This window comes from Panthera tigris, chromosome D4, assembly GCF_018350195.1.
Source record: "Panthera tigris isolate Pti1 chromosome D4, P.tigris_Pti1_mat1.1, whole genome shotgun sequence".
NCBI classification, from domain to species: Eukaryota; Metazoa; Chordata; class Mammalia; order Carnivora; family Felidae; genus Panthera; species Panthera tigris.
The window spans coordinates 57048496-57060159 of record NC_056672.1 but is presented as its reverse complement, the minus strand read 5'-3'; positions in this window follow the sequence as shown (position 1 = coordinate 57060159).

Sequence of the window (11664 nt, the reverse complement as noted above, 5' to 3'; positions counted from 1 at the left end):
AGATATCACTACAAACCTTGGAACGCCTGGGTGGCTCCATTGGTTGAGCATCCGACCTCGGCTCAGGTCATGATCTCACAGTTTGTGAGTTTGAGCCCCATGTTGGGCTCTGCACTGACAGCACGGAGCCTGCTTTACATTCTGTCTCTCTCTCTCTCTGCCCCTCCCCCATTTGCACACACATTCTCTCAAAAATAAATAAACATCAAAAAATTTTTTAATAGAATGATTTTAAACACTGACAATACTAGGGGTGCCTGGGTGGCTCAGTCAGTTACGCCCCGACTCCTGATTTTTGGCTCAGGTCATGATCTCATAACTGATGAAATTGAGCCCTCCGTCAGCTCCGTGCTGACAGCACAAAGCCTTCTTGGGATTCCCTCTCTTCTTCTCTCTCTGTCCCCCCTTAACTTGCACACGTATGCATGCGCGCACACGCACACTTTCTCCTTCTCTCTCCCAAAATGAATAAACTTTTTTTAAAAAGTAGAAAGCAACCTAAATGTCCATCAGCAGATGAATGGACAAACTCAATATCATTAAATGCTGGGGAAGTAATTGTGGCATATCCAACAATGAAATACTACTCAGCAATAAAAAGGGATAAATTACTGACATACACAAAAACATGAATGGATATGAAAAACGTAATGCCGAATTAAAGAAGCTAAGAACAGGACACATACTGTATGATTCCATTTATATCAACCTCTACAATAGGTAAAACTAATCTACAGTGATAGAAATATAATCAGTGGATGTCTGGGGTGGGGTGAGGGGAGACCGCAAAGGGTAACGGGGGACTTTGTGTGTGTGTGTCGGGGGGTAACAGAAATGACTAGTCTGGGAAGATGATTATATAAGTGCAAACATCTACGTTGTACACTTGAAAACACATACATCATCTTGCTTGTAAATTATATTTCTGTAAAGTTGAAAAAATAATTATTTTGCAACAGTTAAGGAGTTAAAGTCTTTTTTATTACCAACAGTGGCTGGCCAGCAAATCATTACAGAGGTTTAGCAGCCCATATATAGTATAGAATTATCCTTTACCGGTCAGCCTTCTGAAACACACCAGAGAAATGGGTTCTGTCCAGTGGAAATGCAGTACCTTAGAATTTGTTTTCTAATTCACAGAAGTTAGTGAATTTGCACATCCTCTCCTGATGAACCTAGTTTAATTTTTTAAAAATCAGGCTTAGGGTGGGGTGTCTGGGTGGCTCAGTCGGTTAAGCTTCCAACTTTGACTCAGGTCATGATCTCATGGTCCATGGATTTGAGCCCCACTCTGTGCTGACAGCTCAGAGCCTGGAGCCTGCTTCAGATTCTGTGTCTCCCTCTCTCCCTGCCCCTCCCCCACATGGGCTGTTTCTCTCAAAAATAAACATTAAAAAATGTTTTTTGATAATAATAATAAGAAAAATCAGGCTTAGGGTGCCGGGTAGCTCAGTCAATAAGCATCTGACTTTGGCTCAGGACATGATCTCACAGTTCATGAGTTTTGAGTCCCACATCAGGTGAGCTCGAGCCCTACTTTGGGTGAGCACGAGTCCCTCTTTGAGTGAGCCCTGCTTCTTTGTCCCTCCTAGGATTCTCTCTCTCTCTCTCTCTGCCCCTTGCTCACTTGTGCCCTCTAAATAAATAAATAATAAAAAATAAAATAAAATCAGATTTACTTAAAAAAATAAAAATAAAAATCAGGCCTGTCCCTCCTGGGATTCTCTCTCTGCCCTTGCTCACTTGTGCCCTCTCTCTAAATGAATGAATGAATGAATGGAATAAAATAGATTTCATTAAAAATAAAAAATAAAAAATCAGGCCTAAGCAAGGATAACAGCTGAAGAAAGCTATTTTTTTATGTTTATTTATTTATTTTTGAGAGAGACAGCACAATCAGGGTGAGGCAGAGAGAAAGAGAGACAGAATCTGAAGTAGGCTCCAGACTCCAAGCTGTCAGTGCAGAGCCCAATGTGGGGCTCGAACCCACAAACCATGAGATCATGCCTGAGCCAAAGTTGGACACTTAACCAACTGAGTCACCCAGGTGCCCCAAAGCTATTTTTTATCTACACCTCCATCTTAGACCTTTCTTTACTGGCTTAGTTCAAGTCCTGTGGTGTGGTTTTAACATTTACTAGGGACTGAGGTGCATTGAGTTAAGAGGATGAGAGACTGCAAGATAGAGCAGGTAGGGAGGGAAGTGGCAGGTTGTATTTTTGCTTTGTGTCCTTCCTGTGCTTAGAAGAAAGCGGAGGGGGCACCCCCCAACAAATGAGGGGGCAGGTGGAGAGGGGCACCTGGGTGGCTCAGTTGGTTACGAGACAGTCTGACTCTTGATTCCGGCTCAGGTTATGATCTTGCAGTTCATGAATTCAAGCCCCACATCATGCTCTGCGCTGACAGTGTGGAGCCTGCTTTGGATTCTCTCTGTCTCTGTTCGTCCCCACTTGTGCTCTCTCTCTCTCTCAAACTAAACTTAAAAAAAAAAAAAAAAGAAATGAGGGTAGGGGTGATGAATTCAGTGGACATTTGTCATTTCTAGTTCACAGCATCCATGCTCACTTCCTAAGAGTACTCTGATGTCATTTCAGACAATTAACTCCCCCGTTCTATGTACATGTTTGTTGGGAGAGTAAAATCAAGTTTTCCCTCCCTCCATTGAAACCAAGCAAGATAGTCGAGCAGTTCTTTCTCTGTCAGTTCCAAGCCTGGTTCCTTAGGTCTCCCTTCCATCCTGTGAGGCTCTCCTCAATGGAGAAATAAATCTTTTAAGTCCCCTCTTCCTATGCTCTCCGCCATTGTTTTTCAATCTCCCTCCTTAGAGTCAATGTCTGTTATAGGGGTGCCTTGGTGGCTTAGTTGATTGAGCGCCTAACTTCGTTTCAGCTCAGGTAATGATCTCACAGTCCCCCATCAGGCTCCGCGCTGGCAGTACAGAGCCCGCTTGGGATTCTCTGTCTCCCTCTCTCTCTGCCCCTCCCCTGCTTACCCTGTCTCTCAAAAATTAAACTAAAAAAAATTTCTGTTATCAGTTTGGTGTATTTTCTTCCAGATGCTTTCTATACATCTCATTGTTTGTAAACAAATAACTGTATGTGTCACATAAATTGGGTATTATACATATTGTTGTGCAACTTGCCGTTTACGAGCTGTAATCTTCTATTTCTTTTGTATCTTTTCATCATGCCTGATTAAAACTCTCCACACAAAAATCCTGCCAAAAGTGGTGTCTATAAGTAGGGTGGGACTCAGTTAATCTCACTATTCTATATAGCCCTTTAATTACCCATAACAGGATGGACTTGGGCAAAAGTTCAGCTAGTTGAACAATAAGGATCCTAAAGAATACTAACAATGTGTCAGGCTGAAAAGTCCTTCTAGGCAATACAGAGAAGGTTCTTCAGCAGGGAAATCTCATGATAAAGACAATGCTTCAAGAAGTATAACATGGCAGCTGTGAATATAATATAGACCAGAAGAAGGAGAGATTGGGTAGCAGAGAGACCTGTTCAGCAGCTAACAGGGGATAGATCTGAAGAAATAAAATTCTGGCTTATAGTGGAGCCAGAGAAATGGAGAGAAACTTATTACTGAATTATAAGAAGTTAGACTAGTAGATTTGAAGCCTGGAATTAGAAGAGCTAAATTTGAATTCCAACCCTGAAATGTATTGGCTGTGTGACTTCTGGCAAGACACTTCTCTGCTCCGTATCTTAGTTTCTCTGTCAGTAAAATGAAGAACTTAGGATATCAGGGCTTTTACAATTTTTTTCCAGTAGAACCCCCCTCCCCCTTTTTTTTTTCTGGGGGGGAAAAAAGGCAAGATTCTTCTGGCTAAAGCCTTGGGAAAAGGCTCAGAGCCTCAGCTGTCCTTCATCTCACTTCTCTCAGCCACCTCTGTGACATTCTTGAGATATCTCCAGAGGACTAGAGAACATTTGAGAAATTTCTAAAGACTCTACTACCAACTCTAATATTCAATGACTCAGGGGGGTAAACTTGGCAGAGGTGCCTAGGAAAACAGTAATGACTTTAAGAGTTGCCACAGAATCATGTAATAGAAAGGGTAAATTGACCTCCAATAAATTTGCCTGCTTTTCTTCCAGGCCAAACTCAATTTAATGTCCCAAATCTCATCCAAACCTTGTGCAATCAGTACTCTAACCTCCATATAAACAATACCATCACAAATAATTCACTAACCGTTCAGCTCATTCCAGTCTGAGGTCAGCCAATTAATCAAACATTCTTCCTTACTGAACCAAAGTCTGTCCCTCTATCACTGTCATCTGAAATAAAGGTGCTTATTCTACCTTCTGGAACTAAAGCAAGTAAATCTGACCCCTCCTCCACAGGAGAATCCTTCAACTATTTGAAAAGAGCTATCAAGTCAACCTTATCACCCTTTATTTCCTCTTGCTCTCACCTGCCATGATGCTCCATGGAGGTGGCCTGCTCCAGCTCTGGATCAATTCAACATTTTCTAGGCATCTAAGTGCCCATATGTGCAAGCAAATTTTCATTTATTCATGGCTTTAGAGACTTAATCAAACCAGATGATCTACCTTAAAACAAAGATTAGCTTTATAATGAAATGTAAATAGAACTCAAACTCATTATCTGGGAACTATTCTTTTCTTGCTAAACGTTAGCTGTTCTCAGTTTATCAGATTGCTAAATCTTTTGACCCAAAGCTAATTGTGAAAACCTCTATCCAGGGATCCAAAAAGATTCAAGACTCAAGGTTCACTGAAGCAACTATAAATAATAGAAATAGTATTATGCATCCTGATTCCAAACCCTGTCATCACATCAACTCTCAGGTGAATATAATTCTCACCAGTATAAAAATTCAATTACCACCAACATGACACAGAATATCAATGGTGTGAGTAACAGAGCTTCATTTACCCTTCTCCATTCCACCCATTGTAGATTCCACCACCCAGTCTGTATAATTAGGATCTGTGGATTGGGCCTGTGTATCTGCCAGTCTGGGTAGTTTGGGAATGGGGAATAGAAAGTATGACTGAGCCCCCAAGAGAAATCAAGCCAGCATAGCCACAGTCCATGATGCCTGTAGGAGCTCAGAGTCTTTACGGTTTCCTGTGCTCCAGTTGTCCTGGTAACCTGAGGCCTCCTTATTTGTGTTGGCATCATGGGGCCAAGAGCGGAAGCAAAGCTGGAGCACCAGCAAGATTTGCAGGAAAAAAATGTGGGTAATGCAGCAGTTATGCCACAGGAGGGTCAAGCCTAGGGCAAAAGAATTACCTGGTTAGGGGAGAAGAGGGGGTAGCGTCTTGTAAAAATCAGATTTACAGATTCCACTTCCAATGTTTCCGATTCAATAGGTCTAGGATGAGCTCAGAAACCTGCAATTTTAAGAAGCTACCTCCTACCAAGTAAGACAAAGACCGCACTTTTGAAAACCCAGGCTAAGCAAACAAATTGGCAGCTGGAGAGAAAAAGTACAACCACCTATCCATTTCAGAAAGCCCATATTACAGCATAGTAGTTCTCAACATAGGCAGGGAGGGTAGTGGTGGATTTTGCCCTCCAGGGGGACATGTGGCAATGTCTGGAAATATTTCTGGTGGTCACAGTGGAGGTCAGGGATGCTGCTAAACATCCCACAGTTCACAGGACTGCCCCCCAACAATAAAGGATTATCCAGTCCAAAACATCAGCGCCATGGTTGAGGATATTCTGCCCCTCAACCCCATCACCTCCAAACCACAGAAATCAATGCTACATACACAGTTTTAGGTCACGGCACAGAGAATTGTGTGAGGACCTCTGGAAAAAATGAGACCCCCAAAATCATTTTAAAAAATAGTAAATGTTATTAAAGATATGGATAAAGAGGAGATTGGAGGAGAGGGAGGTAGGTATGGACAATGATGGTAAGCCAAAGAAAAAATCAAGGGAGGACGAGGCATTGGGTGACAAGAGTGGGAAAGGAATGCCATTCCCTCAATGGATACAGCCCCTCCCTATGTAGAAGACAGGTAAAGAGAAGATAAATCTATTAAAAATAACATAAGTCAAAAAAAAGAGGGGAGGCACCTGGGTGGCTCAGTCGGTTGAGTGTCTGACTTTGGCTCAGGTCATGATCTCGCAGTTGACAAGTTTGAGCCCCGCATTGGGCTCTGTGCTGACAGCTGGGAGCCTGGAGCCTGCTTCGGATTCTGTGTCTCCCATTCTCTCTGCCCCTCCCCTACTCATGCTCTGTCTCTCTCTGTCTCAAAAATAAATAAACATTAAAAATACTTTTAAAAAGAAGAAAAAAGAAAGAAGGAAGGAAAGAAGGAAAGAAAAAAGAAAGAAAAAGGAAAATGGGTAAAGGAACTGTGAAGAAGGAGCTTTATTAGTATGTGTCAAGCATAGACATGGAATGAAAGAAGACAACAGAGATTCTTATGTAAAAGAATGCTACATAGAAACTCTTCAGCAATGATAAGAAAACAGGAGGACTCCTAGGAGGAGGTCAGGAATTATGTGAGAAAGGAAAAGAAAAATTATTTATGACACTATAGCCCTAATCTCTCATCCCCGAGTCCTGCCCCTAGAAAGATAGGTAGGGGGAAAGTTGCTTGATTTTCCCAAGCAGACATACTAAAAGGGAAGGGAAGGGAAGTTGAAGAGGAGCACAGCTAAGAACTCTCCTCAAAGGAGAAGAGGGTGGTACTCAAAGAGAACAGAGGAGTAAGGTTCAAAGAGGAGGAGAAAATATGTTTTGGGGAAAGAAGGGAAAAGAGAAGGGAGAGATTTGTTAGCCACTTGAGGGAGAGGGACCTCAGGGACTCTTTCTCTTTGGGGAAGAGATTAAATACAGATTTCTCCCCCCTCCCCTTTTTTTTTTTAATGTTTATTTGAGAGCGAGCAAGCACAAGCAGGGGAGGGGCAGACAGAAGGGAAGAGGGAAAGAATCCCAAGCAGGTTCCACACTGTGCTGTCAGCAACAGAGCCTGACGCAGGGCAGGGCTTGATCTCACAAACCGAGAGATTGTGACCTGAGCTGAAATCAAGAGTTGGACGCTTAACCAACTAAGCCACCCAGGCGCCCTGAGAAATTTTTTCTTAAGCATTGCTTTTGGTATATGAGAGATGAGATTCTAACCTTCATCTTTTACCCCTTCAATAAAAACTGACATTACTCATCAAGGCTTTGGGTTTGTGTTGTTTCTCAGCTGTGACAACATAGAAGACTGGCCTTTAGGCAGACCAAGAGCCCAGTTACACACATTTTTACCATTTTTTGAAATGACCATAAGATTTATGGAGTAGCCAAAAGACAGCCATATGACAACATACTAACTCTGAATTTAGAGCTGTACTCTAAACTTGTGTTGTGTACTAACACAACAGCCACTCACCTCATATGGCTATTTACATTTAAATTAATTAAAATTTAAAATTCCAGGGGCTCAGTCGGTTAAGCATCGGACTTCAGCTCAGGTCATGATCTCACGGCTAGTGAGTTCGAGCCCCGCGTCAGGCTCTGTGCTGACAGCTCAGAGCCTGGAGCCTGGAGCCTGTTTCAGATTCTGTGTCTCCCTCTCTCTCTCTGACCCTCCCCCGTTCACGCTCTGTCTCTCTCTGTCTCAAAAGTAAATAAACGTTAAAAAAAAAAATTAAAATTTAAAATTCCATTCCTCACACTAGCCATATTTCAAGTGCTCAAAAGCCACATGTGACTAGTGGCTACTGATTAGCCAAGACAGGTAGAGAACATTTCTATCATCACAGAAAGTTCTATTAGACAGTGCTAAAGAAAAAAGCTTAGACAAATAGCTAACAAAAAACAAACGCTTTTCAAATCTTTAAAGAGTGCCGCACTGAAAAACAAGTTGATTTCTTCCATATCATTTCAAAGAGCAGAACTAAGGGGGAAAATGAGATGCTATAAGAAGCCAGATTTCAGCTTAACAAGCCTCTAGTACCTAGAGCCAGATAACAGAAGGGGTGGCCTCTGACTGCAGGAGGAAGTAACCCATTTTATTCAATATAGAGAAAGCAAAGATCAACTTGATCATCTTTCAGAGACAACAAAGAACTAGATGCCTTCTAAGTATCTAGTTTTGAGTCTATAATTTTAAGAAGAGAGCAATTTATAAATAAAAGTGAGAGTCATAAATAGAATTTTAAAAGTCACTACTGCCATAAATAGATTGTAGAGCAGGCAGGAACAATGAAAATTTATAAGTAGCCAGGTAATTTAGTCAAAATTAATGGTGGTTAGCTAGGGGCTAATTATTGGTGGTAGGGGCTATCATGAACGTAATAGTTCGTAAGGAGGAAAAAAAATGGTAAGAACTTGTTAAGAATGGTTCAAATGGCACAGAGACAAGGTAGAAAACTTCAATATGGGTTATTAATGGAATCTTGATCATAGTTGAAACCACTACTACAACCAGACAATCTTTTCTATTCTCTGCCAGAGAGAGTACCAAGCTGAGTATAGGAATGTTCTTGGACTCTGGCCCCTCTATCCCATCCTCCTGCCGTTCACCAAACCCTTCCTTGTCATCTCTCACAACTCCTGAAACTCAGCCTCCTTCATGTGATCTCATCTGTATAGGAATGGCTCCACTCATCTTTCTCATCTGAATACAGAATACCAAAGGATGATGTCTGTTAACCTTCTATCCTAGCTATCAACTTACCCATCCTCATCTTCTACCCCAAAATGCACTTACCTTGATTATAATGTCATATCCTGAACATAAATTCATACACACATACTGACTTGTTATACTATCTGTGCATTTTAGCATATACACGAAAGAATTCACACGCACGCATGTGGTAATATCTATTGTTGGCAATTGCTGAGGAAACTGGTGCCAGGATTGTGAAATTCACTATTCAGTGCCTAGCACAACATCAAGCTTAAGTGGAGTCACTCAATGGACTTTACAATTGACCACGTCATGCTGCTGGATGCAAAATGTTGGAAGAAGAGGCTGAAGTCGATGTAAATTTGAAAACTTTTCCTTGTAGGAAAAAGAGTGGAAACATAAGCGTTTTCTGCTGTACCTAGAGGAAGAATGCTTAATCACAAGGGGAAGGTTGAAGCGTTGGTCAAAGCAAGCATAACAGGGTTTACAAACAGCCCCAAATCAGAAAAAGGTGAGAGAAGAGGAAGGAAGACAGATCATGCAGAATAAATAATAAGTAAAATCCAATCTTTTAAAAATCTAAGGTCTTACCAAACAGAAAGGAGGAAAAAGAGAAGATTTCAACAAGAGAGTGTTAAAGATGGAAAAGAGCCAGAAAGGGCTGTAGGTTAAAAAAAAAAAAAAAAAAAAAATCAATGAAGAAGTAGTGGTGTACATTGGCAAAGAGAAGTGTAGAGTTGAAGGAAGGGAGAGAATTTATGGTAGAGGAAGTTGGTGTGAAGTTTTCCTCTAAAGATGCCCCACAGAGCAAAGAAGGAATGAAGGCAAAAGCCACTGGGAATAAGGTAGGGCTGGGACTGAAACAGCACAGGAGAAAGCAGCAGGGCCCAATATAGTAAATCATTTTCTTTTTTTAAAATTAACTGACCCAGATTTTCTTGTTTGGGGCCAAAGGCAACTGCAGGATTTAAAGATCTTTAAAATAAATTATTAAAATCCTAATTCTTGGAATTGCCTTCAGCCCAAGACAAAATAAATATAAAGATCATGATATGATAGAATGAGCGTCAGTTTCTGAGACAAATACCATCATAGAGTTGATTTTAGAAATCAGACTAATAAGTACTGTTATATAAATACTATTGTGAATAAAACAGCTTTAGCTTTCTCTCTCTTTTTATCAGCCACAGGCTAAACACAGAAACTCCAGTTACATACATGTGCACAGAAGATAATAATATAATACATATGTAAAGCTGGGTTATTTGTATACCGTAGCCCAGTGCCCCACTCCAGGAAATGTTTTACTTGGTTTGGGTTATAGGGCAGTTTAAATGGCTGCACAGAAGAAAGTTAAGGTTAAAAATAAAGACCATAAGATGAAGGAGGGGAAAACTAGAAGGATTGTGCTGATACAAAACTGAGGCACTAGAAACAGAGTTCACTCAGGTCACTGCAAGAAAAAGGGGCACAAAAGCACGACAATGCCATGTAACTAATCTTGATAGCCTCAACTTTGGGTTTTAAATCAAATATTGAACCAGATTTTTCAACTTTACTATTTTTAAAAATCCAACACTTAATCGTTTGATAAATGCAGTTACACAGTGTTAAATGACTATAAAAATTAGCATATCCATGCCTAATTCTTCAGCAAAGACGGAATGGGAAGCAGTAATGTTACACACAGATAACCTTGCCTTTAAGTCAGTCACTACTCTTCTTGCTCAGAGGCCGTCATTGCCACCTGCAAGGCCAAATCCAAATTCCTCACCCCAGCATTCAAAGCCTTTAATGACTTGGCTACAGGGTACCTACCTAACCTTAAGTCCCACCACCCCCTAAACCTACCTTCCACTCTCCGAGCACACAGGCCTCTGGGCAGACCTTATGTCTGGGGTCTGGCCATTTCCACCTTCCTACCTGATATGAAGTCTCCTTTCATCTACAGGTTCTGGCTCGCCAAGGCCTACACTGGCGCTGTGATCCTCCAGCACTCCGGTCCTCCGCGCTCACTCCACAGCCCCACACTCCTCCCCTCCCCAGAGAGTCTCACCCGCTTGCTGTTTTGCCCAGGGCCCCTTTCCCTTCCCACACGAGCTCTCTGGGGCCTTCTCCCTGCCCCAAGATTCTCCCAAGGGAGGCTCCCTGCCTGCCTCCATTCAGTCACGGGTTCTGTATTCAGTGTCTATTAGGGGTTTCGCGCCTGGGGTGAAACCAGGACCTCGACCCCACAGGACCCTTCCTCCCTTAACTCTCTCCCCAGCGCTACGGTAACCCTGCAGGGGTTCCCCCCACCACCACCCTCAGGGGCTCCGGCCACCCAAATCTCCCCTCTGCGGTCCCTCCTATCCGGCAGCGGGCAGCGGGGGTCGGCGGTGACTCACCGGAGGGCCGGCGGCCGGGGGGCCGGAATGCGCTCACTTCCTCGCCTCGCGCACCTGCCTGCTGGGCACTGCTGGAGCGCGGCCCGGCCGGGCCTCCGGCGGATGTTTTTTCTGTCCCCGCGCGCGCGCGCCAATCACCCCCTACTGGCCGCGCCCCCCCCCCTCCCCGCAACTGGCATTCCCAACGGCCGCGGCCCCAGGAATCAGAGTTGGGCCCTAACCACTGACCTCTTCTACACATAAGCATACACACAGCAACCACAAGCGTGGCCTCGGGGCCCAAGCAGCTATAGAGACGCACACAAGAACGTGCACACCAACAGGAATGCAAGTGGATTCAACCAACACCTCCCCGACACGCCCCCCTCCCCCAAATTCTGTGAGAAGGATCCCGACTCAGCCCCAGGCTTTCTTTCTAGAAAGAAGCCCCCTAGTCCTGCCCATATGCCTACCTCATCTTCATTATAGGCGGCCCCCACTTCTGTCCCCATTACCTCACACACACACCAATCCCTACTGGGCCCCCTTTGCCTGCCGGCATCATCACCACCTTCAAGCTTCCTAGCTCCCCAGTCGTGTCTGCCCCCTACTGGGTCGGCTCCAGGTTGCAGGAGCAAAACGCTTTCTGTGCTCCAGATTTCCAGGGTATCAGC